This window comes from Bactrocera oleae, chromosome 3 (assembly GCF_042242935.1).
Source record: "Bactrocera oleae isolate idBacOlea1 chromosome 3, idBacOlea1, whole genome shotgun sequence".
Classification (NCBI taxonomy): domain Eukaryota; kingdom Metazoa; phylum Arthropoda; class Insecta; order Diptera; family Tephritidae; genus Bactrocera; species Bactrocera oleae.
In genome coordinates, this window is record NC_091537.1 from 79,302,969 (window position 1) to 79,327,043 (window position 24,075).

Below are 24,075 nucleotides of genomic sequence, written 5' to 3' on the forward strand. Positions count from 1 at the left end.
TATTAGTTCTGTAGAGAATGTGGCTTTAAATATATTTAAACACTCTTAGTATTACTATACAAAGTCCTTGACATTTTGTTTAACTAGTTCATATACATAATATAAGACATCTTGACAATGCAACCCACTTTTGAATAGGTCAACCTACCAAACTAAGTTAAGTATAACTATAGTAAAACTTAAGAGCACTTAGCAGTTCTCTTCTAAGCTTCAATTTCTCTTAATACAAAAAAGCCGGCTAATTTAGTACAAGTAATGGGCAGAAAAAGCCGGCTGGGTACTAAAAAAAGTTGCTTAGTAGTGTAAAAAAAAATTAGCAAACACAAAAGCAAATTGAAATTGGTAACAGAGAGTACCAACTGCTACTGCTGCTGCCAAGAAAGAGCGCCAGAACGCCTCTACACCAACGACGCAGCGAGTCCATACAAGCCCCCCTCGTGAGCATGCCGTACGATGATGTCAGCGGCGAAAATTTATTTAATGCGCGACGCAGTCAAGCAACTCTTTTAGTACAGCGTTGGCGGGCAACAGCGACGGTTCGGTATCGCAGTTAAACGACGAAAAATCAAGTAAAAATCCAAATAGCAAATATCAAGTAGAAAAACTTGGCGAAGGTGCAACGAAAACGGTGAAACAAGTTTTTTATTTCGCTTCTATTTTACAATACAGCAGCAGCTGGACTTATTGGAATATATATATAATACATAGGTACGTGCAAATAATTTTGCGACAAAGTAATTCTATAATTCTACATTTGAAACGCCAAAGAAAAGTGCATAAATAAACGTGTTGCTCGAAAAAATAACTAGAAATTATTACAATTTCTGCAAATTGAAGTGGTAAAGTTGCCGGAGTTTGTATGTGCGAATGTTTGGAAATTGTAAAAAAGTCCAACAAAAGTGACAGCAGTGAACTCGAAAATAATAAAGCGTGAAACAAAATTCGCAAAGCGAAATGAACATTAACTGCTGTGCTTAAGTGAAGGTGGCGAGCGCGATTTGTGTTTGCAAATTTTTTTCCCTTCGTTTTTGAAGTTTTTCTGTTTGCTGTGAATTTAATTACTTGTGCGATTTTAAAATGATTTAGTTTGAGTTTTTTTCTGTTTTTTAAGTGGACGCTAGTAATTGAATATTAGAAGGGATATGATGTCAGCGGTGTGTTTGAAAAATAGCACAAGAAAGCAGTGAAATGGGGGTTCTGAAATGTTAAATAGTAAATAGGAAGGACTTCACTACATGGTGCATGACATAAAGTAGTAGAGATTCTAGCTTAAAAGAATATGAAATCAATACATAGATCCAGATATATTTTTTTAAAGTAAAATAAAAGAAAAAGCGTTAACCTCATCTGCACCAAGGCTATAAAACGCTTTACCGGCTGTAGTTTTTTACTACTCTACAGCATATAAGAACATATATGCTATTGTAAACCGATCTGAATAGAATGTTCGGAAAATGTAGGGTTTTCTTTGGCAATAACCCATGCCCAATTTTGTGAAGATAACTTACCAAATGAAAAACTTTTCCTTACAAGAACTAAATTTTGATCAGTCAATTTGTATGGCAGCTATATGCTAAAGTGGTCCGATCTGAATAATACGTATATTCGGCGATTGTAGTATTATCTTGAAAAATAATGCGTTCCAAAAAATAATGCGTTCCGTGAAGATATCAATCAATTAAAAAAGTTGTCTATACAAGGACTTGAGTTCGATCGATCAATTTTTATGATATAAACATTATACATATGGGCTCCAATGTTTCCTCCGGAATGTCACAAACTGTGTAAAAAATTGTATCTATTTAATGTATTACAAACTCTACTACTATACTACAATAGATATAGGCTACTATAGATGAAGCCGATTTAATTAAAATGTTGATTACCAATCTAAAAAGGAGAAGTTTCATTTATTTTATATATTCGGCACAAAATTTATCTATCAAATTCAAAACTCATGCTCAGTCAAGGGTGGATCATTAATCTTCTTGTTCTCAAAGAGTTTTTTTATAGTAAAATAAGTAAAAAATTTCTCTTGAAAATAGATGCGGAGAATATGAATAGTAAAATTATACTGATTTACCACTAAAAAAATAAATACGGTGAATTAATAGTCAAATTATACTGATTCCCCAGTGAGATAAGATAAGAATAAGTGCTATGGTACTTTCGTATGAACTTTCCAATAATATTGAACTACTGGTATCCATGTATTTTAGAAATATTCTGGGCGTTTCAAATCTATTTATATAGAAACATTAAACATCAAACATCAAAAAATGGTTACTATAGCTTATCAGGAATTTTGAATTCTGAGTTTACTAAGATAGTAATGATCGCAAGCACAAATGAGCTGCTCACTTTGAAAAACTAAAAGAAAAGATATTAAGACTCTCAACTTAGTAGCCAAGTAATAATATCAAGCTTATAAAATCTTATAATTGATTTATTTTCTTAATTTCATTAAATTTGACTATATAATTCTCACCGTATTTATACAAAATAAAGTCATATAAAATTTCCAATGCACTTAGTCAGCTGAATAAGGCAGCTATTATTAGGTATGATATAAAAAAGTATTAGGTTACTTTAGGTTTAAAATATAATATATACCTACCTAAAATAAGAATTTGGAAATTTCGAACACATTCCATATTCTTTGCAAAAATAGGACATATTCTCTTAATTTACCTAAAAATTACTAACCCCCCTCATTGAATGCATAAAAATATAACCAAAAGTTGACAATACCGAAATAGACTATTCACCGCACTGCAGTCAAGTTAACCGAAGTGTGTCGAGACAGGAAAATGGATACTACAACAAAAATTAACAACAATGCATAAGCATAATAAGCAAGAAAGTAGATGAAAAAGCACAACAATAGCAATCATAGTGGCATTTATGAGCTGTTTCTGATTTTTCGTTTTTGTTGTTTTTCGCTGGCACACAATTTCATTGTGAAGAAAGTGAAAGAAATTCAAAACAAAACGCATAAAAGCCGAACGTCAGACAATCTTTCCTTAATTGTATCACTTTGCACACATTTCGCTGACTCTTTTGAAGTACATTTATTGAGCCTTTTAGCAGACAATGCACTTAAGAGAGTGCATAAAAGCGAAAGGCTTTAATGTGAGACCGAAAAAAACATGACATAATAAAGTGTGATTGTAATAAAAATATATTTGGGGAGAATTGGTGAAAATGTAAATAAACAAGAGTTGAGAGCAATGCAAGAATTAAAGGTGTATATTAATATTTGAAAGACTTTCAAAAATCGCAGAAATTTTTTTTTCGGAAAAAATTCAAATATACCAACTAAAAGTCAATGCCAGTGAAAGGGCAAAAATTTAGCGGAACTTAGGTAGGAAATACAAGAAGCTACAAAGCTGCTATGTAGGGGGACAGTGGAAGTAGCAAAGCAAATATATTTTGCTGCCGATGAGGTTGCAATGAAGTCAGCAATAGTGGTGACCACGACAACCACTGCACGGCATCTTTTTTTTTCAGTGACTACGTCAGCAGCGTATATTTCCGGTTAAAAAGCATTGCAAACACAGCAGCAAGCAAAACGAGTTTTTTGCTTTTGGCCAAAAGAAACAGCTGTTAGTTGTGTCAAGTTAGATGGGCGGTATATTTTTTTTAGAGAAATAAGCCGCTTAGGTAGAGAAGAAAAGTGTATGCAAAGGAAAATGCTGACAAATAAGAGTAGAATGCGTAATTTCTCACCAAGCAGAAGATGGGAAATGTTAACTTACTGTTTGAAGACACAGATGAGGTAATAGAAGTAGGTGAATTTCCTGATTCAGCTAATTTCATTTCGCTTACGGAGAAATGTTGAATTTGCAAATAAAAAAAATTTTAAAAATGAGGAATTATAATATAGTATAATATTAAACTAAAAATTGTGGAAAAAACCCCTAAAAATGATATTTCTTCCAAAAAATAAAAATTTTGAAATAATGTATTCTTTATTATTTTTGATAGAATTTAATTAAATTTTTATATTATAAAATAAAAATAATTATAAATATCTATATAATCCATAAACTATTTATATTTTTCTTCATCAGTATATTAATTAAGTAAATTAAAACTAAAGCTGACTCTATTAATTGAATTAATAATTACCATATATATATATGAAAGACAAATAGAACTGATGTTGAAATAAAATTTTAAATATTAACCTCAAATTGAGTAGATAATTGTTATAAGTAAAGTAATTTACTTTTCTCAATAAATTTAATTTGTGAGGTTTCGGCTATAATTTTTGGTAATTTTATATTAGAAATATAATTGAATATGATTGAATAAAGTTTAATTAATATGCTTAATTTCATTTATAAATCACATGAATGAGCCGCGGTTAAACTCATTTGACTTTAATTTTATTATTTAATTTCTCTCTTTTATATATAAAAAATTATAATATATACCAAAAATTTTTTAACGATAAAATAATTTGAATTCTATTATTTAATTGACTACTTAATAATAAGAAAATCATAAAATAAATTAATTTAAAAAAGATTTAATCTGAGTTTATTTTATACTTTATTATTTATTGTTAACAATTACTTTAATTTAATTTAAATAACTGAGTACTTATTCAAAAAATTTTAAATTAAATTTATTTAAAAAAATTCAACGTGAGTTTTTTTTATATTTAGTTAATAATTAGTTAATTTAATAATAAAAATTTCAACTAATTAACAAATTGCTAACAATTAATTAATTTTAATTCCCGTTGAAAAAATTTAATTAATTGACTACTTAATATTAAAAAAAGGCCAAGACTAAATAACTTTTGAAAAAATAGAATTTGAGTCTATTTTATACTTAATTAACAATTAATTTAATTTAATTAACTTCTGTACAAAATTAATAATTTTAAATATATTTTAATTTTTCAATTGACTAACATGTAATGAATAGTTGAACTTGCACTAATTTTTCTAAATAATTTCATATGAAGGTTTTTAAACAAGCCATTAAATTAATTCAATTTATCAATTAATTAACTGACTTATTTATATTAAAACCATATTTTAAAAACGATAACAAAAAAATTCTAAACTATTGAGCAATAAAAAATTAATAATTATTGATAAATAAATTGAAGTTTATAACTACTATATAATAAAAAAATTATAATACTTAAAAAAGTTAAATAACTAATTATCCATAACTGCAGATACATTTAAATAAAATCTCTTAAAATATTTGTTATTCATATAACTAAATAAAAATCCTATTTAAATAAAAGAAGTAATTACAATTCATAATCAGGAATTTATGTTAAATTTAGTTAGTTAAAAAAATATGCAAAAATATTTTAATTAACTAGGTTTAACTAACTTCATAAGGCCTCCATTTTTGTTCTTTAGATCGCCGAATTATTTTTGAGTTTAAATCAAAACTTAGAAAACACTGAATTTAAATAATTAAATAAAATATTAACTAATTAAAAAAGTTAAATACTTTTAAATACAAAAAATTATCTGTCAGTAAAGTGACTTTGTTTGCGAGTGACTCCATTACTTGTTGTTACATTTGTGTCTGCGTACTTGAATAAGTCACTGGATGAAAACAAATACAGCAGAGAACCAGTTAAAACAACCACGCAAATTGCAGAAAAGAATAATTGCTAAAAGGTAGGTGGAAACAAGAATTCGAATGAAAATTATTAAAAATACAAATAAGGTGTTTATAATTTTTAAACATTAGATATAAAAGTACTACCTACCTATATGCGAGAAAAAATACAATATATTAGATGAAAATATTTTTTAAATTTATATAACGGTTACTCATGTAAAAAAAAAACAATTTCCCATCTGTCTGTTTTGGCGAAATTTATTTTCCAAATAGATACAATTTTTTATTTTTGAAACATACGTATAACACTGGCGGATCCAACACCGATATGTTTTTAGTTCTTTCGCATAGAACTTGAAAGATATAATCAAATAATCATTTAGGTTCTATTGAAAGTGTTAGTTAAAAAATGTGTAATTTAAAATAGCTAGAAACTGCTTTCCTGGTTTAATGCCATCTAATTCTAAGCATGTAAGCCATATTATTCGAGAAGCTGTGAGCTCTGTTAATAAATTTTGTTTTTTTTTTAGTACCTCATTATGGTATTATATATGAAATAAATAAATAATTTTAAATTTTTGAAAGGGTGGCAAGTCCATAAAAAACTTTTTTCTAAGTATTTTGCAAATATTGAATATTTTTCAAATATTGCTGTTAATCTTGATTTTTTTTACCATTATTATGTTTCAACAAAATCTTTCTCTTATAACATTTGTTTGCTACCCTGTTAGGGTATTTGATTTTTAATAAAAAAATTATTTTGGCTTTAAATAAAAGAGGGTGGCAACTACACTCTAAACATTATTTGATGTGAAACAATTAATTTATTTTAATTTTTTGATAGGATGGTAACTACGTTTCAAATATTTTTGTTTTTGTACTTTGTACGTGTACTCCTTTCAAAATGTTTTCTGATTTTTTGGTTTGTGAAATAAAGTATTTATTAGATTTTTTAAGATGGTGGCAATTCCGTTGAAATTTTTTTTTTAGATTTTTACACATGCGCTTCTAAAAAAGTTTCTATTTAATATAAATTCTGTATAATGTAGTAACATTTTATATTTTATTTGTGTGGCTTTATGTGAAGTCTGCTCGTTAATGCTATGTCAAAAATTTAAACAAAATATATTGGAAGATTTTGGAATATATAACCTCAATAAACATATACGTAGATACATATTTACAAACATACAGACAGGCATACACCTATAAATGTATATATATACATATATATAAGATATGCTCGTATGTAATTAAATAACCTAAAATTGATATTTCCACATTCAATTTATATTTTAATTTAAGTATTTTGGTTTCAATTTACTTTTTATACATAATATTAATTAGTATTAAAATCATAAGACATATAAACATAAAACCCTAATTTGATTAATTTGCTATATCTCAAAGTATTCGTTGTGCTTATAGTCTGCGCTTTACTTAATTTCTGTTTATACATTTCAATATCGTCCTTCAGTTTTTCGTGCGGTCGGCATTGGTGCATTTTAAATTGCGCTTACATATTTTTTGCTTTGCTTCTGCACCAAAAACATAAAATGAAACAACAATAACGATAATAAAATTAAAATCAAAATCAAAGCGCACCTCATGTGGCGCTGTGTCTTTCTGAATTTTATGTCAACCATTTGGCATTGATCTTAACCACCTACAACTTCGATTTCTACAATACCATTAAAGTTTATGACTCTTTTAGTGTAAATCGAAAGACTTAAGCAACAAACTTGCTCGCAATTAAGCATGTGTATAGTTGTATATGTACATATGTGTGTGTATATACAGCTTTTATACAGTTTTCTGATGACATATGAAAATTTTCAATTATAAATACTAATTCTAGTATAAAATCGTATAGCTAACAACACCAACAAATATTCTGTTGTTTACAACAATGTAGTATTTAGAGTTATGAGTAATAACGGTTATAGTGTGGTAGTAAAAAATGTAATTTATTGCACTTAAATGCTGGTTAATATGTATATTTATTCACATATTTAACTAAAAGCGCATATATTTCTCTTCTCTTTGCATTTATATACCTAAGAGCTGTTCCAAATTTTAATTTACCTAAATGTTTTAAACATAAGGCATATATATGTAATATGTGTGTCAGTAAATTCAGCACGAGTACTTACTGAATTCTTATTACGCATCGACAGCTGTTTTCAACGAAATATTTTTCCTCAACTCTGTTTATACTTCTGCTTAAATATTCACGGTCAATTTGCATTTTTCGCCAATTGGTTTTATATTTTTGTTTTCTATTATTTTGCAAATAAAGCAGCCGTATTCGTTTGCTATTGTACTGTTGTGTATTATTCTGGTTTACTATGTTTACTTGAATAAAAAAATAAAAAAATTTTTCCGCGAATTTCGTTTGAACTTTGCGTTCGCATACAAATAGTATAAATTTTGTGTCGTCATAATGTTCTTTGGAATTTCGCCTGGTGTTATTTTGGGGCGTGAAATTATTGTGCACACAAATAAAAATCGTAATTTGCATATTTGTAGGTTATGCAAATAAAAATTTTTGTGAGCTCGAATGCAAACAATTATTGCTGTTTTTCGCTACCATTGCCATTTTCTGAAACAAAATGTATGTTTTTGTAATTTAATAAATGGTCTGGGCTTAACTGGTATTTCGGGGGTGTAATTTGGCATATTTCGCTGCAAAAACTTTTTATTTGAATAATTTTGATGGCAATGGAGGGAATACCTAAAAATGAGCTCATGCATTTGCTTTTATTTTTTTATTTTTAACTTTTTTTTTCGAAACTAATAACGGCCCCTGCAATGCTTAGTTGGTAGCGAAGTTTTTCGCAGAATATATCTAGCGCTTCCAGGTATTTCATAAAGCAATTTATGTAATATGTTGGATCTTTTTGTTTTTCAGTTGTTGTAATAGCGGAAGAAAATATTCTCCAAATATTTATGAGGAATTTTACCGGGATAAGATTTGTCTGAAGAAATTTGGTTCCGTTATGGTTCCTTTAATCCGGAGGCCGATTGTTGTTAAGGTAGAGTTTTATATTGTATATTATATAGTTAACTCTATTAGAAATTACTTCTATATTTTGGCGTATTGTTGAAGTACCTTTGAAGTTCCACATTAGTGCAGAATTTTGTAAGGCTTGGCTGTGAGTGGGGCGCTGCTAGTAAATAAATAGCATATTAAGATACCTGAAATTTTTCCTTAAACTTTTTATAAGCAATGAATAAATACATAGGTTTCAAAATTTCAATAAAAATTATAACTTTGGCGATTATTTTAGGGTTTCGATGTCAGAAGTATTACTTCATGCGTTATTCACTTCTTCATATGGTTCTTACAAATAGACTCAAGAAAAATATATTGTTGGTGAGGAATACATCGCGTATAATTAAGGAAGTTAAAGCCACTAGAAAAAGTTCGTCTCTTTAAATTTTAAAATTTTGCCAATGCATTACGATTAAACAAAAAGCAACTTTATTTTATCTTCAAACAATCCGTTCATTGAAGTTTGAGCTGGAGTATATCCTACAAGATTCCTGATCAGAATGTGACCGAATAATTTATGCTCGAATGAAAATCGAAGAGGCATTCTTCCAACTTTGTGACACCTTCTGTTAAATCAAAATTAATCAAAGTGAAGCTGAAACTTTTTTTTCCTGCTTCGAAGAATTAAAACGGGCTCACAATTTGCTCTCTTAGCTTTCGCTTGAAATTTCTTTCCATCTATATATGTATGATTGGTGGGTTGAAAAGGGAGACACCATAGTGCCAGATTATCACCAGGCTTATTGCGCTCCAATTCAGCAACTAAATGGATGTGATAGTACCTGATTTTTACCACCCTATCTATTAGATCAATCGTTGAATATATAGATTTACCATTGGAACTGCCGATCACAGAACCTTTTGGCCTTCTTCACTAATATTGAAGAAAAAAAATTTTATTTTAAAAGTTTATTTTTCGAATTTTTATAATTTTTAGTGAAAATTACCATACATATTATTGTAATAAAATTGCTAATACGTTGCTCTAAAATAAGTAATTAAAATTAAAATAATACTTTTATTTATTGTATGCTTATACCAATTTCTAACAGTTAACAATTATAATTTATTTCTGTTATTAATGTATTTTTTAATTGCCGCTTGAATTTCAACTTCTCTTCTTGCGCAAATAATAATTTCACCACAACGTAGTCAATATAGCTTGAACTCCACCTCAACATAACTGTCACCGAATGTCACATTGCATTTAAAAACTCGTAGGCAAAGCAATAAAACTAATAATAATACATACATATATATGAATATGGGGAAAGAAAACTGTGTAAAATGGCACGAAAAATTGCTAATGTCAGTGTCAAAGTGTCAAAAGTTGATGAAAATCTAAGCTGAACATACTAACGCCACAGGCAGCAGCAGCAAGTTGACTGGCCGCCCCTTTCATTCGAACACTCGTTCGTTTGTTAGTTTGTCCGTTAGTTCGCTCATTACGTTACGTCAGCCAAGTTAGCACTCACTTTACCTGTACGCGTCAAAAAACCAGTTGGACAGGCCCGCCAAATGCACTCAATGCTATTGTAAATGAGTTGGTGATTTACCAGCTGCTTGGCTTGGCAGCGTGTTACAAATGTTGAACGTGTGCAGTGTGCGGCAGTAACAGTCGGTTGTGGCACACTTATTGTCGTTGACTATTTGTGCTAACTGTAAGTTTCAATTACATACTAATTGCAAGCATTTAAGCGGTCATTTAAATGGGCAAAGCACAGTGCACACGGAAAATGTAGAAAAAAGTGCCGAAGATAAATTCACATAAAACATAACGGTTGAAACATTATATATATTTTCTATATATATATGGTATAGACATGAGTCAACGGCACGTTATGGCTGATAAACAATTTGGCAGCTAAATTATATTTTGCACGTGAGGTAGTTTGCTATACGCGCGCCATAATAATACATAATATGGCCGGACAACTAGTCATCATTTGTGAATGTGCTATTGTCTAACTGCTGCCTGCACCAGCGACACGTAATTAATCGTGTACCCTTCTTTTACACATTGTTATATTTTTTTTTTTGCAATACTATTGATAGTAAGTCCCACTTTTGTTTGGTAGGCTTTGCGTATGCGTTTCAGCGCCGCTCAGCTGGCGTGCAGCCAGCACAACAACCCACTGTCTGCATGTTAGTTCGCTCATTGGCTTATTTTGTATTTTTATTGCTGTTATATTTGTTATTGTTTTTGTATACTTTGTGTACATAATTTTAATTACCTTTCATTGCCAAATGTACACGAAATTTATGGCCACTCAACGTGTTGTTGACACTTTTTGCGTAGACATAAAAAGGCGAAAAGAATGCAATAACTCAGTTACACAAAAATTTTGAAAAAAAATCCAATAAAAAGCAAAAACAAAAAATTTAACAAAAAAAATAATTAACACACAAATTCAAAAAAGTAAGATAATACAAATAAAGAAAATTAAAAAGAAGCAAAATAGGCTTAACCAATGAAAAATATGTGCGCAATGTATAAAATATGCCACAACGTATTAATTTTGCTATAAAAATTGCTGATTTGTTTATCGCAACGACACGTGCCCAAATTTGGTGGTACTCAGAAATTATGAAGCCTTTTTTGATAATGGATAAATAAAAATTCAATATCAGCAATAAATACAGTTGAGACGATAAATTCTTGGAAAAAATATAAAATATTATTCTGCTATATTTGTTTAATAAATTTAAATGGCGCAAATAAATAGATAAAATTAATATATTTAATAAACAAAAATAATAATAAATAAAATTAAAAGAATCCCTTTTGTTTTTATTTTTAATTTTATGTTCTCAATTAACATTAAAAACAAAAAAACAAATCTAAGCTATAAACAATGTTTGATTATTATTTTCGCGGTTTTATTTATAAGCGCCTAAATGTAGGCAAGAAAATATTAAGTAGATTCAAAATCGCATTGAGAAATATTCCTATATACAATAAGTATTTATTGCTTTAGTGAACTAAACAATTAATCTAACTATTATCATTTACTATTTTTTTGAACAAGCAATCATTTGCAATAAATTGAAAGGATTCCTTTACATCCCATATAAAGCTTTTATTCCTTATGAGGGCTTTCAAGTTAGGTACAGTGATACATTTTTGTGTCTTTTGTGTATCGCTGTTAAAAAAAAAACTAATCATCAACATAATTACTTCCATGATAATAATAACAAACATAACAAGTTAAGAAGACTCCTTAATCTATCTTTTAGAACTTATTATTGATTGAAATTTTCGAAATTGGTTAATTTTTTTACGCGATTAATTACTTTTTTATGCGATATTGCATTGGAAACCCTCATTAAACTTTTTAACTAATTAACTTTAAGACTAATATACGTATTTGTACAAAAAATCGAACCTAAACTTGGCAGCAAAAACACCTTTGATATTAGGTGGCAAATCTTTATAGGTAGTTAAATCGTCTATAACTTCTGACAGGCTCATACAACGACTGGACAAATTCCAATGAATTAGTGAATATTCTTAACAGAATGTCGTATATTTTAATAATAAAAAATCTTGTGTGAAAAGTTACAAAACAAGCAAAGAAAATTTGTACAGCAAATTGACGAAATCCTTTGATATATTTTCCAAACACTTATATAACCGATATATGTATATTGTCTATTCGGCAAATTTTACAAAATGAAAAAAATTATTTAGATATTCTTCCTAAACTAGAAAGTACCATAAGTGAATGATATTAGTCGATTACTTCCACAAACTATTTCGAAAGATATCTATAAATTCAAAGCAGTGTAAAAATCTGGCCTACATGTGGGCGCGAAGAATAAATAAGTATGAATATTCAAAATTTGAAATTAAGAAAATAATATTTGTTCTGCATTATATGTTTCATATATGGGAAAATAACCGAACTTAAGTGAGGATTTAATCCTGTGTAGCATACATTTTGGCGCACAATTAAAAAAAACCATATGCGGAAATAGCAACTAGGAATATATAAAAAGAAGCAAATATCGAAGCCAAAAACCAACGATTTGCAACCAATAATTGTTTGTGATCGATTTAAGTATACACATTTTAATTTTGAGAAAATATATTAAGAAAAAATAAACAAAATTAACAAACAAAAAATTGGTATGGTAAAATATTTTGTATTCGGCATAAAATATGTTTATTCGAGGAAAGTTAAGAAATAAGAAAACTCTTACTTGTACGATTAAATTGTGTATATTTGTTAAGGAGCTTTTTATACTTAACAATTTGCACACATCTAACATTCTGAATCATTTATAATCCAAAACGTGTGCACCCATTTCCTAAGCGCCTGTGCCTCACCTAGCGCATAACCACTCTAAGTATATATAAAATTTATAATATTAATTCCTAGCATTCTATTTATATTCCATGCCAACTGGTCACCTTACTGGGAATTTGAAACTTAAAAGCGCCGATGGCGCGAGCGCCGCCAAAGCGGCTTAAGGCGTATTGTGGTGCATGAAAAAATATTAATTTCAAACTAATGAGTCTCTGCCGCAATTTATTATAAAAATATATATATTCATATACAATACATATACAAATATTTGTATGTGCGTGCAACTAGAAGTCATGCATAGTTTCTAATTGTTTGACACCCGACACCCAACAGGATTTGACAGTTCGGCAAGTGTTCCACGCCTAAATTTTGCACACACTTTACTCAAGCATAATTATTCCATTGCCCGTTGCTAAATAAGTTTATTGGTAGTTGAATTTGCTCTAACAATTGTTGTTGTTATTTGTAATTATGTCTTTTATTTTATTTCGCAACCAATGTAGGCAGTTCTTGATCTGTACGTGGCGCAAAGAATGCATAAGTGGCAATCACCTCCGGTTGTGGAGCAATAGTTTCATGCCTGGTAGTTGAATTTATCTTAATAATTTATGAAGCCCAGTTGGAAATCGGTGCGGTATTTAAGACTATTTCAAAGTTTTACTCGCATGGTGAATTGTTTGTAGTATTTTTGATATACCATATGTAAATGATTATTAATGGAAATATTATTCTTCGTAAAGTCAGAAATAAGTGCTGTGTATTTCTTTCGGTGCAGATTTTAAAATAATTCATCTTGCCGCTCCCCAACAAAAGTTTAAAAATATTTAAAACTGCAGAAATTTATTTGTAAAATTATTTCTTTTATCAATACATATGAAAGAAGTGTTGAAAAAATGGTCGTTTTAAGATCAAGATTTAGTTTTTCCGTATCTATGTACTCTAAAATAACTGATCTTGCCGATATCCTCGGATCGGATATCGGAAGAAATTGATTTGTAAAATATTTCAGTTCAACGTTTCTTTTGCTTGACTTGAGAGTTTCTTTTCCTCTTGTATGTGTCTGAAGTATCGAAAAAATATCCTTTGTAAAATCAGAAGTTGGTTTTTAAGTATCTAAACAAAAATTACTGATCTAGCCGATCTTATAAAAGTATTTAATAATGAGTTCTAATAGAATGTATGGCTTTAATATCTAGTAAACTTGACGATAAAACTTCCAAATTCATGTTAAAATATCATATAAATATATGGCGATCAATCGTGCTGATCCTCAATGAGTTTTAAAGTCTTGAATTTCGTGAAATTTCTTAGTGAAATCTTTCAGTAACTCGAAATAACTAAGCAACTTCATACAATAACAAGATTGCTTATGTGGACATATAATAATCGTGGTGATCTTCGATGAATATTTCGTGTATTCCGATCAATTTACAAAATAACAATTTCTCGCCTCCACATAAAATACGCATTTGCATTATTAGCATAATAAAATAACAATATTATTTTGGCTATTTTCATATATCGAATTTTTGATCAATATGTAGACAGATTAAATCAAAAGCAGTCAGTTCCATCTATAAAACTTTGATACTTTGTGCAACAAAGCTACTATTTTTTGGCATTCGACATTAAAATTTTATTATTTATTATAAAAAATGTAGTTCTTGTCTGTAAAAGTAAAAAGTGATCCTGCTGATCGTCACATCTGCTGGCTAGATCGCCAGATTCAATTGAGCTTGCTATATTTCAGGTTACTTTTCATGAGATATTTGTTCAAATAAGCCATACAAATTTGTTTCTTCCGAATCTTGCTAATTTTGCTATCATATTTTATGAACGGCGAAAATGACCGAGCACTTACTGATCTTTGCGATCTTCATTGATATAAAAACATGGGAGCTCGGTTAAATATTTTAAAAATCTCAGTTTATTAACTTTATATAAACTTATCTTCATGATCATTGTGCGTAATGATCCCCGATTTTTATTTTATATTTTTTGTGAAAACTTACACTTTCAAGCACTCTTTTTTAATGTTCTCAAGACGATAGATCAGTTATAGTAGCCACTGATCGCGCAGATCCTTACTGTATTTACTGATCAATGAAAAATTTTGAAAGTAAAAAATTGATCTTGCTTATCGTCAAATTTTCTATTTAGATCACAAATTTTAATTGTGCTTGCTATACTTCAGATTATATTTTTATGAGATCTTAGTTTAAATAATAATAAATTTTGGCGACTGATCTTCATTGATTTTTAGTATAATATGTGGGAGATCAGTAATATATTCAAAAAATCTCAGATGCGATGTACTCAGTTTCTTTACTTTATAAATCACTATCTTCATGATTATAATGATCATCGATTCTTATTTTCAATAATATTAAAATACTATAAAATTCTAAATTTTCAAGCAGTATTTTTGTCTGGAGGCTACTGGTAGTAACCACCGATCATGTATATATCTCGCTTTATTTGCTGATCAATGCCGAACCTTTTGAATTTCATACAGGGTCTAGTTTTAATATTAATCTCCACTCACAGTTTGTCTTCGTGTTACAGTCTTAAGGCACTACACTTGCGTGTCGCCATTTTCAGTTGTCTTAATTAATCGCGTTTGAGTTCTTTCTGTGCAATTTTTTTATGTGCAATTCTGCTACCGTTTGCACTTGCGTGTCGGCCTATACGAGGGAGATATCTACTGCAACTCATAATATCAACATGAGATATTTGAAAAATATATGCATGTATGTGTTGAGGTTGGTGTGACGATTGCACGTTTGAAATACAATAAAAAAATTTCTGAATTTTATATTTACACAATCAAAAATATTTTTAATTTTCCTGAAAAATCAGTAATTGTTTACTTTAGTTTGCTATAATTATTTGTTGAAAGTATTTTTAATTGTTTTAAAAAATATTTGCAAATAATTTAAAATTATTTAACTAACACTCCGACATCCCTTACTTAGCTAAATTTGATATATTATATTATCTTAAGCCACATCGCAAACTATTTTAATCACCGCCTCGCCCTACAAATTACATACTTCTCTGCGCTTGCTTGAACTGTGCTCTGCCCAATTTTTGCACGTTTTACAGTTTCGCATTGTCACACCTGATTTTCCTCTGACAACACTTTGACTTTCGCATATACTTATGTATATATTATATTTTTATACGAGCTACCCGCAGTCAAGTTCGTTGTTTAAGTCTTTTGTTTGTTCTGCGTTATTGACGCATTATGTCAAGAGCGTAAAATGTGTATTGCGTTCAACAAAGAATTAGCAGACTAACAATGTAAAAAAATAAGTAACATACAATTAAGACAAAAAAAAACAACAAATAGCAACACTCAGCATTGCAAAAACTCACTAAGAAAATAAATGCTTTGAGTAGCAAGTAATTTGAATAAAATTAAATTTTTAACACAAAGTCATAGGTTTTGCTAATTTTGCGTGAAATTAAAAAAAGGAAAAGTCGCCATGCCATGGCCTGGCTTTAATATATAGCTTAACTTGTGATCTGCTCGTACAGACACGGCGCGCTGTCAAATGCTGAAGGGCAGTCTTTGATGAAATTCAAAATGTTAATTATACTAATGGTGGCACACATAAGTACATAAAGCTGCTTATGCGAAATATTATGCTTGTATATATTGTACCTGGTGGTTATCGATTTGTAGCGCATGATTTACTTGGTTAATTGGATTAAGGTTTTGTAGATTACTGTTTTCTTTTAATATTGACTTGTCTTATGCTTTAATTATAGTTATATATAAACAGACGTAAATATGTATATATCCAAATAAATATATATATTATACAATTTACATACATATTATATAATTCAGTATTATTATTAATTTGAGTCTAGCGACGATTGCAATGACTGCTTGTTGGTACTGTAATCCAACAATCAGCGTTATATGCTATAATGCTGCGATCTGACAAAGTGTTCGAATAATGTAGCGTTGACATGAACCATATCTTGTCAAATGAAAAAATTTACCATACGAGGACTTAATTTTTATCGCTCAGTTTGTCTGGAATCACTAAACCGTCTCAGTTCGACACGCTGATCATTTATACATATGTATATTTTTTTATAGAGTATCCGCTGTTTCTTTCTGGGGTTCAAACCTTCAAGGAAAACTTCATACACCAAGTTTAGGGTATAAAAATTGTTAAAATGTTCAATAATTTGGTATAATTAGTTTGTAGATATTACGAAACTTATTATTTGATTAGAGCTTTGGGCATATGATCAGTTCAATTCTTAAAAAAATCAATCTGTCGGTTAATTTTATGCCCTTAAAAGAAGTAAGAATAAAATCCCATGAACTTGGTGGTCAAATTACAGGTTCATGTTTTTGGTTATGAATGAAACCAACAAAGTGAACATGTGGAACACGAGGTGCGGAACTGTTTCCTTTGACGATGATTTTGGTTTCAACTTTAGATATAAAAGAGTATGAACAAATAACAACAATTAGACGCCAAGTTCATACAGATGGAAGTGACGTTCTAGAGGATCACTTCAGGATAGTTCGCACTACACGGACAATTTTACTTTATTAAGAAGAAGAGTTTGGAAAACAAATGTCTCTGGTTCTAAATGCTATTTCAATGTAAGAGTTTGCCTGGTAATTTGTCAAATCATACTGAACACAAATGTGAAACATATGTGTTTACTTTGACAGCTGATTTGAAATGCTGCGCATATGAAACAAAAAACTTATATAATTTCAGCATGAGAATGAATGTCAAAAAACACAAGCTTACATAACGAAATGTCTGCAAAAAAAAAAACACACACAAAATAATCGAGTTCAAAACAATTAAAAATTTCTGACTCGAAACGAAGGGCTGCAAAGCAAAAAGAGATTGAAAGTACAACGAATATAAATACTAACGGAATATATTAAGTGCTCTTTATTCAAATAGTCTTCTTTTATATTGAACCATCATTGATCTAATTAAGCCATACTTTTCAAAAATTTGGCATTTCCGCAGTGAATCGTTAAAATGCAACAGAATTTGCTAATCACCCACTAATGAAGCATTAAAATTGTATGCAGCTTCGAACAATATTTTCTGTTATTATTTATGAATGCTCGTTTATTAACGAAACAAAGCAGCGTAGATAAAACACTTGAAATTTAAGAGTTTTGTAACTCCCAATTGCGGCTATGGAACAGCAAAAACAATAAATTGAAAGCAAAAAGCAACCGAAAAAGGCACAAAATAAAAAGAAGAAAAAAATAAAGAAAAAAAAGGAAAAAAGTTTCGAAAAATATATAGATATAATGAAAAAAATAACAGGATAAACAATAACCGTAATAACTGTTGAACTCGAAGGCATATATATGTATATATATTTATGTATCTCTTATATATTTACTATATAAACCTTATATACTTACTTATATTTTTTCGACAAACTTTAGCAATGCCAGCGCCAATGAATCACGTTTTTTTGAGGGTCTAGGTTTGGCACAGCAAAACTCTGGCTTTGGGTTGCTTTCGAAAACGATAATACCGTTAAGCGAACGAAATGAGCGAAAATGCATTTTTCCAACTAATTCACCAACTGGGTTTTTATTGCATTTTAAATATTCAACGAGTTTAGCTTAAGTTTTTTCTCTTGCTTTGTGTTTTTTTTTTTATGTTGTAATATTTTTTTGTTTTTTTGAATGTTGTATTATCGTTTAAGTTGCTTCAGCTTTTTCACCTTTGTCACGCTTGCCAATTGGCTACACTTAATTGCTAACTTTTGCTTACAAAGTGTTGCAGTTATTTCTGGTAGTTAAATATGTGCAAATGACAATAACAACAACATAAACTAGCTAAATTATTAGTGGAAATAATAATGGCACCCTTTTTTTCTAGGTGCTTATTATGTAAATGAAATACTTTTGGGGAAACTATGAAATAGTTTGCGATTTCGAGTTATAGAGTGCATATAGTAAGCGAAGTCTATAGTGCTGTCTATAGCATTATCTTGAAATTATATAGTTTCTTCTTGCAAAGTCGGAGAAAGCTATACTATTAAACATATTTAAAATGGAGTGGATAGAAACTTCTGAACTTTTAATGAAAGCGCAACAAAAATTTAAATCTTTTTCAGCTCCTTCATCCTTTTTTAGTTTCATAAAAAACTTGAGATTTTTGCACGACCTTCCTAGATATACATATATGACAGGTACGGTTGGAAGGAAAACGAGTTTTAATAATAATTTAGATTTTTAAGCCACTCTCAAGCGTAATTTTTTTGTCAAAAATCAAAATTTTGACTAGTCTTTCGTTTATTAACTGTATATATACCATGTAGTAATAAACAATTTTTTTTGTTTTTGTATCCGAGTTAATTTTAAGCAGATACATCTTTTCCACTGCCAGACACCTTTTTTTGGAGGTACTTCTGGAGATTGGCTCAAATTAAAATGCTGATTCTTAAAATAAATTAAATTCTGTAAATGTGCAGTTTTATTTATTTATTAAATAAATTGCCGCTTAAAAACGCATTTTTCTTAAGTTACATGTGAATATAACCCTTGAAATTAAGCTTGTAAAATACCTAGTTGCAATATATTGCCGCTTTAAAATCGTATGTATTCTTTTTATAGTTTATTCCACGTTTTAGCACTTTTAAAATTTGTCGTTTTATTTACATAGTTTTACAATTTTAGCTCTGTTTTTTTTTCTACATATTATTTCGTACACCACTAGTTAATTATTATTTGTTTATCTTTACATATATTTCGTTTCATATTTTATGGTTTTATTGCTTTATATGTGCCATGACGTCAGTTGCAACTTGGTTAAGCACCAAAGTTGTCCACCTTGTAACTTGCCGCTAGCCAATTTATAGCTTTAAGACAATTAATATTGAATAAGTATTTTGTTGTTTTGGCGATTTAGGTTTTCTTACATTTTATCACTAAGATGCTGGTATTTATTTTTAGAACTTGTTGGCGATTATGCATAATATAATGACTAATATACATAAATGGGTTATGAGAAGGCGTTAAAAAATGAGTGCACAATTAAGTACATCATCTGAAGCTTAAGCGTTAACGGATCAGTAAACATTTTTCGTAAACATCTGAGTAGATATTGGATATATAAATATCTCCCTTCCACCTTTTTGCTCTTCATTCAATGCTCTATAAAAAGTGTTACAGTGATCGGATTTAGTTAAAATATGCGCCGTTTTGTTCGATGATCTGTTTCCATCTAGACAGCAACTTCATAATACCTTCCTCGTAGAAGCCCCCCTCCTTATTTGCGAAGAATTCGGACAGCCACTTTTCACAAGCCTCTTTTGAGTTCAACTTCACACCACCAAGGGCATTCGCCATTTACAGGAACAGGTGGTAATCAATTGGCGCTACGTCCGGGCTGGTGGATGCGATAAAACCTCCCATCCGAGCTCCCGTAGCTTCTGACGAGTCATCAACGAAGTGTGTGGTCTGGCGTTGTCCTGGTGGAACACTACACCCTTCCTGTTGGCCATTCTGGACGCTCCTGGTCGATCGCCTGCTTCAAGCGGTCCAGTTGTTCGCAGTAGATGGTAGAATTAAGCATCTGGCCATATGGGAGCAGCTCATAGTGGATGATTCCCTTCCAATCCCACCAAACACACAGCAAAACCTTCCTGGCCGTCAATCCGATTCACCGGCCTTCGACCACGACCGTTTTCGCTTGATATTGTCGAATGTCATCCATTTTTCGTCGCCAGTCACCATCCGCTTCAAGAATGGGACGAGTTCGTTCCGTTTCAGCAGCATATCGCAGGCGTTGATTCGGTCCAGAAGGTTTTTTTGCGTCAAATTATGCGGCACCCAAACATCAAACTTTTTTTTGTATCCAGCCTTCTGCAGATGGTTCAAAATGGTTTGGTGACTAACTCCCATCTCCTGGGCGATGTCACGCCATATGCCGGTCTAACTCGATGTATTCCATGATTTGATCGGTATTTGTCGTCACAGGTCTTCCGCCGGCTGGCTTATCCATGGTGTCGTTTTCACCGGCTCTGAATCGTCGAAACCATTCCTCCGCGGTTCGAAGTGATAGAGTACCATCCCCCAAAACACCATTAATCTCACGGAACGTTTCTCTAGCGGATTTGCCTTTAACGAAGGAAAACTTTAAAATAACGCGAATTTCGGCGTTAGTGAACTTCATGTTTACACGTCTATAACTGTTGAACGCAATATCCAAACTAATCATGCATAGCGTTGTTTTGTAGGTTATGTCAAGACCTTTCAAATTATGTATAGTGTTGCCAGATACGAGCTCTGTAGCGCTTTGTACATAGCCGCGAAATTCATAAGACAAAAAAGCGGAAGGGAGATATATGACAACCTTATATGTATAATGGGTTGGCTGGTTGGTGAGAGCGTTTTAAAACTTAAGCGTGGTTGCACGTATGTGTAGTGCAAAGTTAATGTTGCTCCTCAAAAAGAGTATACCAATAAATCTTCTCAAGTTTCAAAGTTTAATTGCAACTACTCTCAGATTTATTTTTATTGTTTTTCTCATCTTTTTTTATATTTTTTTTAATAATATTTTTATTTTTTTTGTGCATTTTATTTATTTTTTTCAACTTTTCCGAACACTTAATATGTGCCATCAAAACCATTCTCATAAAAAATTATTCAACACCACTCCTTTGTTGTATCTTCATTTATAAATGACACTAATTCGAACAAAACAAAAAAAAAAAGACATTTCGGTTTTAACAAGAGTATTTATCTAACGCAGTACCAAATTTTCAATTTTCAAACAAGCGAATTTTGATTTAAGTTAATTGAAATTTTTGTAACCGATGTGCAAAGCCGATAGGCACAGATTACACACTTATACATATACATATATTAATAGAATATTATATATGCATACATACACACATATTCACGTACTCACATAGCACATGACAATACAGCCGACAGTTTAAGGAGTGTAAGAGAATTGTGTTGAAATGCGGAGGCTGGAGGTTGACTGATTGACATTCTATAAAAACACAAATCTTTGTATCTACATTTATATATGTATATACATTGGCTACATAAAAGTGTGCTGTATATACCCATAATTGCAATAGAAGCATGACCAATTTGGTGAAGGTGTAAATGCAGTCAGGTTAGGTGTAAGTGAAGTGATTTTTATAATGAAGTGAGTAGGTGTTCGAAACTTTAAGTGTTGCCTCTAAGGAAAAAATAGTGTTCGATATGAAAAAATATATTAAAAATATTAATTTAAGCTTTCTTAGAAGTTTTAACGAAAAATTAATATTTAATAAAATTTTAAAATACACATATATTAATCTTTAGGTGTGTCATTTAGTTCGTTTAGTTTGTATAGCAGTGGTTCCTACAAAGGATCTTAGGGAGAAAATGATGTTAGAAAAATTTCAGATCGATATCTCAGATGTCCAAATCGACTCAGCTCGTCATGCTGATCTTGTATATATATATATTATTTTGAGGGTCTCCGACGATTCCTTCCAGGTGTTACAAACTTCGTGGCTAACTTAATATACAATGTTCAGATTACAATAATATATATTTACCTAATTTGTTGTACTTTATTAATCGAGGAGTCATTTTGAAATAGTTTGGGATCCCTTGATACTGTAGTTGCTCTTCAGAAGAACCTGGAGGTGAGGAACATTTTTCTAATTAATACTTCGTTCGGCAAAATAAAGATTATTTAGCAGAAGATTGAATTCGGATAAAAGGATTTTATTACTATAGATTCCATATCTTTACACTCTGAGTAGTCTGCTTTAGAAGAGAATATTCTTCCGTTGCATGTCTCTGGTGTCAGATTGTCTTCTAAGCTACTCCAACAGTGAAATATAATATAAACTCTTTTTAGACAAAAACTGTAGTGATCTGAGATATTCACGAATAATTAATTTAAAAAAAAATGTGATAAAGCGAAAATAAAGTATTTAAGAAACATTTATCGCAAACAATAAAAAAAATGTTTTTAAAAATATAAAATAAAAAAAATTAATAAATAAAAAAATAAAAATAAACAAAAGAAAATAACTAAAAATAAATAAAAAATGTTTAAAATCAAAAAACAAAAATGATACATAAATTTTTTTCTAATAAAACTTTTGAGCTGGTACCAAAGCGGATTACTTTCTATTTTTTTACACTCAAACACAATATTTTCCACTCACCTGCCTTATACATACATATGGTATATATATTTGCGAAAGCAATAATTTAGACGACAAGATAATCTAATTATTTGCAGAAAATATAAACCGAACGCTTATTAACGAATGCAAATGGCAAATGTCAATAGTGAAAATCGAATGCGCGTTAAGTGAAAAATTAACAACAACAACAATTGTAATATATTATTTAAGAGAAAGTGAAAAATGCAACTACATTTATGGTTCAATGCGTGACAAACTGAGTGCAAAAGCGGAGGAGAAAACAAAATTAATTTCAATCGCAAAGAAAAAACAAACAACATAAAGCAGGAAATAATATAAAGGAAATGTTGACAAAGTTAGGCGAGAAAAAAAAGCAAAAGAAAATCTTTAAACAAAATCATGAAGAGTCGTGAGCTTTTGTGCAAAAAGATTATTATATATATATAGATGGATGTATACGTATATGTATTTCTTAATACATACAATTCACTAGTCATTGAACCGTTGTAATTATTTTATTTTATTTTTATTATTTTTTGTGTTTTTTTTTCTGTTTCAATAATGTATTATTACATTTTTAATCAAATTTCCATCGCAAAGTCAACATGAAAGCTTAGAGAAGCTGCTTTAGTAACACCAGCTAAAAAGCGTCTATCGCCAGCGCAATCCTCTTTAACAACAGCAAAACAAAACAAAATCGGAAACCAACACAATGTAATGCCAAATAATAGCAAAAAGAAAATGTCATCAAAATTTCAAATGGCAAAATTTGCGATTACCGTTTCACGAAAAGGAATTAAATTTAATACAATGAATACAATAATTTTATACGATATCGTATTTGATGTGGAGAAAAATTTGTGTTTTGTGAAGGAAATAGTTAGAGAAGAGAAGGGCAGGGAAGCAAATGCTCTCAGTGCTGGGAAA

General features: G+C 30.1%; 1 protein-coding gene across 12 annotated transcripts in view; it reads left to right on the forward strand.

The window, feature by feature from the left end:
• Window positions 1–517: 517 nt before the first annotated feature.
• Window positions 518–24,075, forward strand: part of LOC106625289 (pneumococcal serine-rich repeat protein) — a 118,243-nt gene continuing 94,685 nt past the window's right edge. For 9 of the 12 annotated variants that reach the window (XR_011395493.1, XM_070106991.1, XM_070106996.1 and 6 more), the window contains exon 1: window positions 5,391–5,657. The gene's annotated coding sequence lies outside the window, so the exon portion shown is untranslated. Of the gene's footprint in view, window positions 709–5,390; window positions 5,658–24,075 lie in introns of those variants that run through there. The other 3 variants (XM_070106997.1, XM_070106990.1, XM_070106992.1) reach the window with 3 other exon arrangements.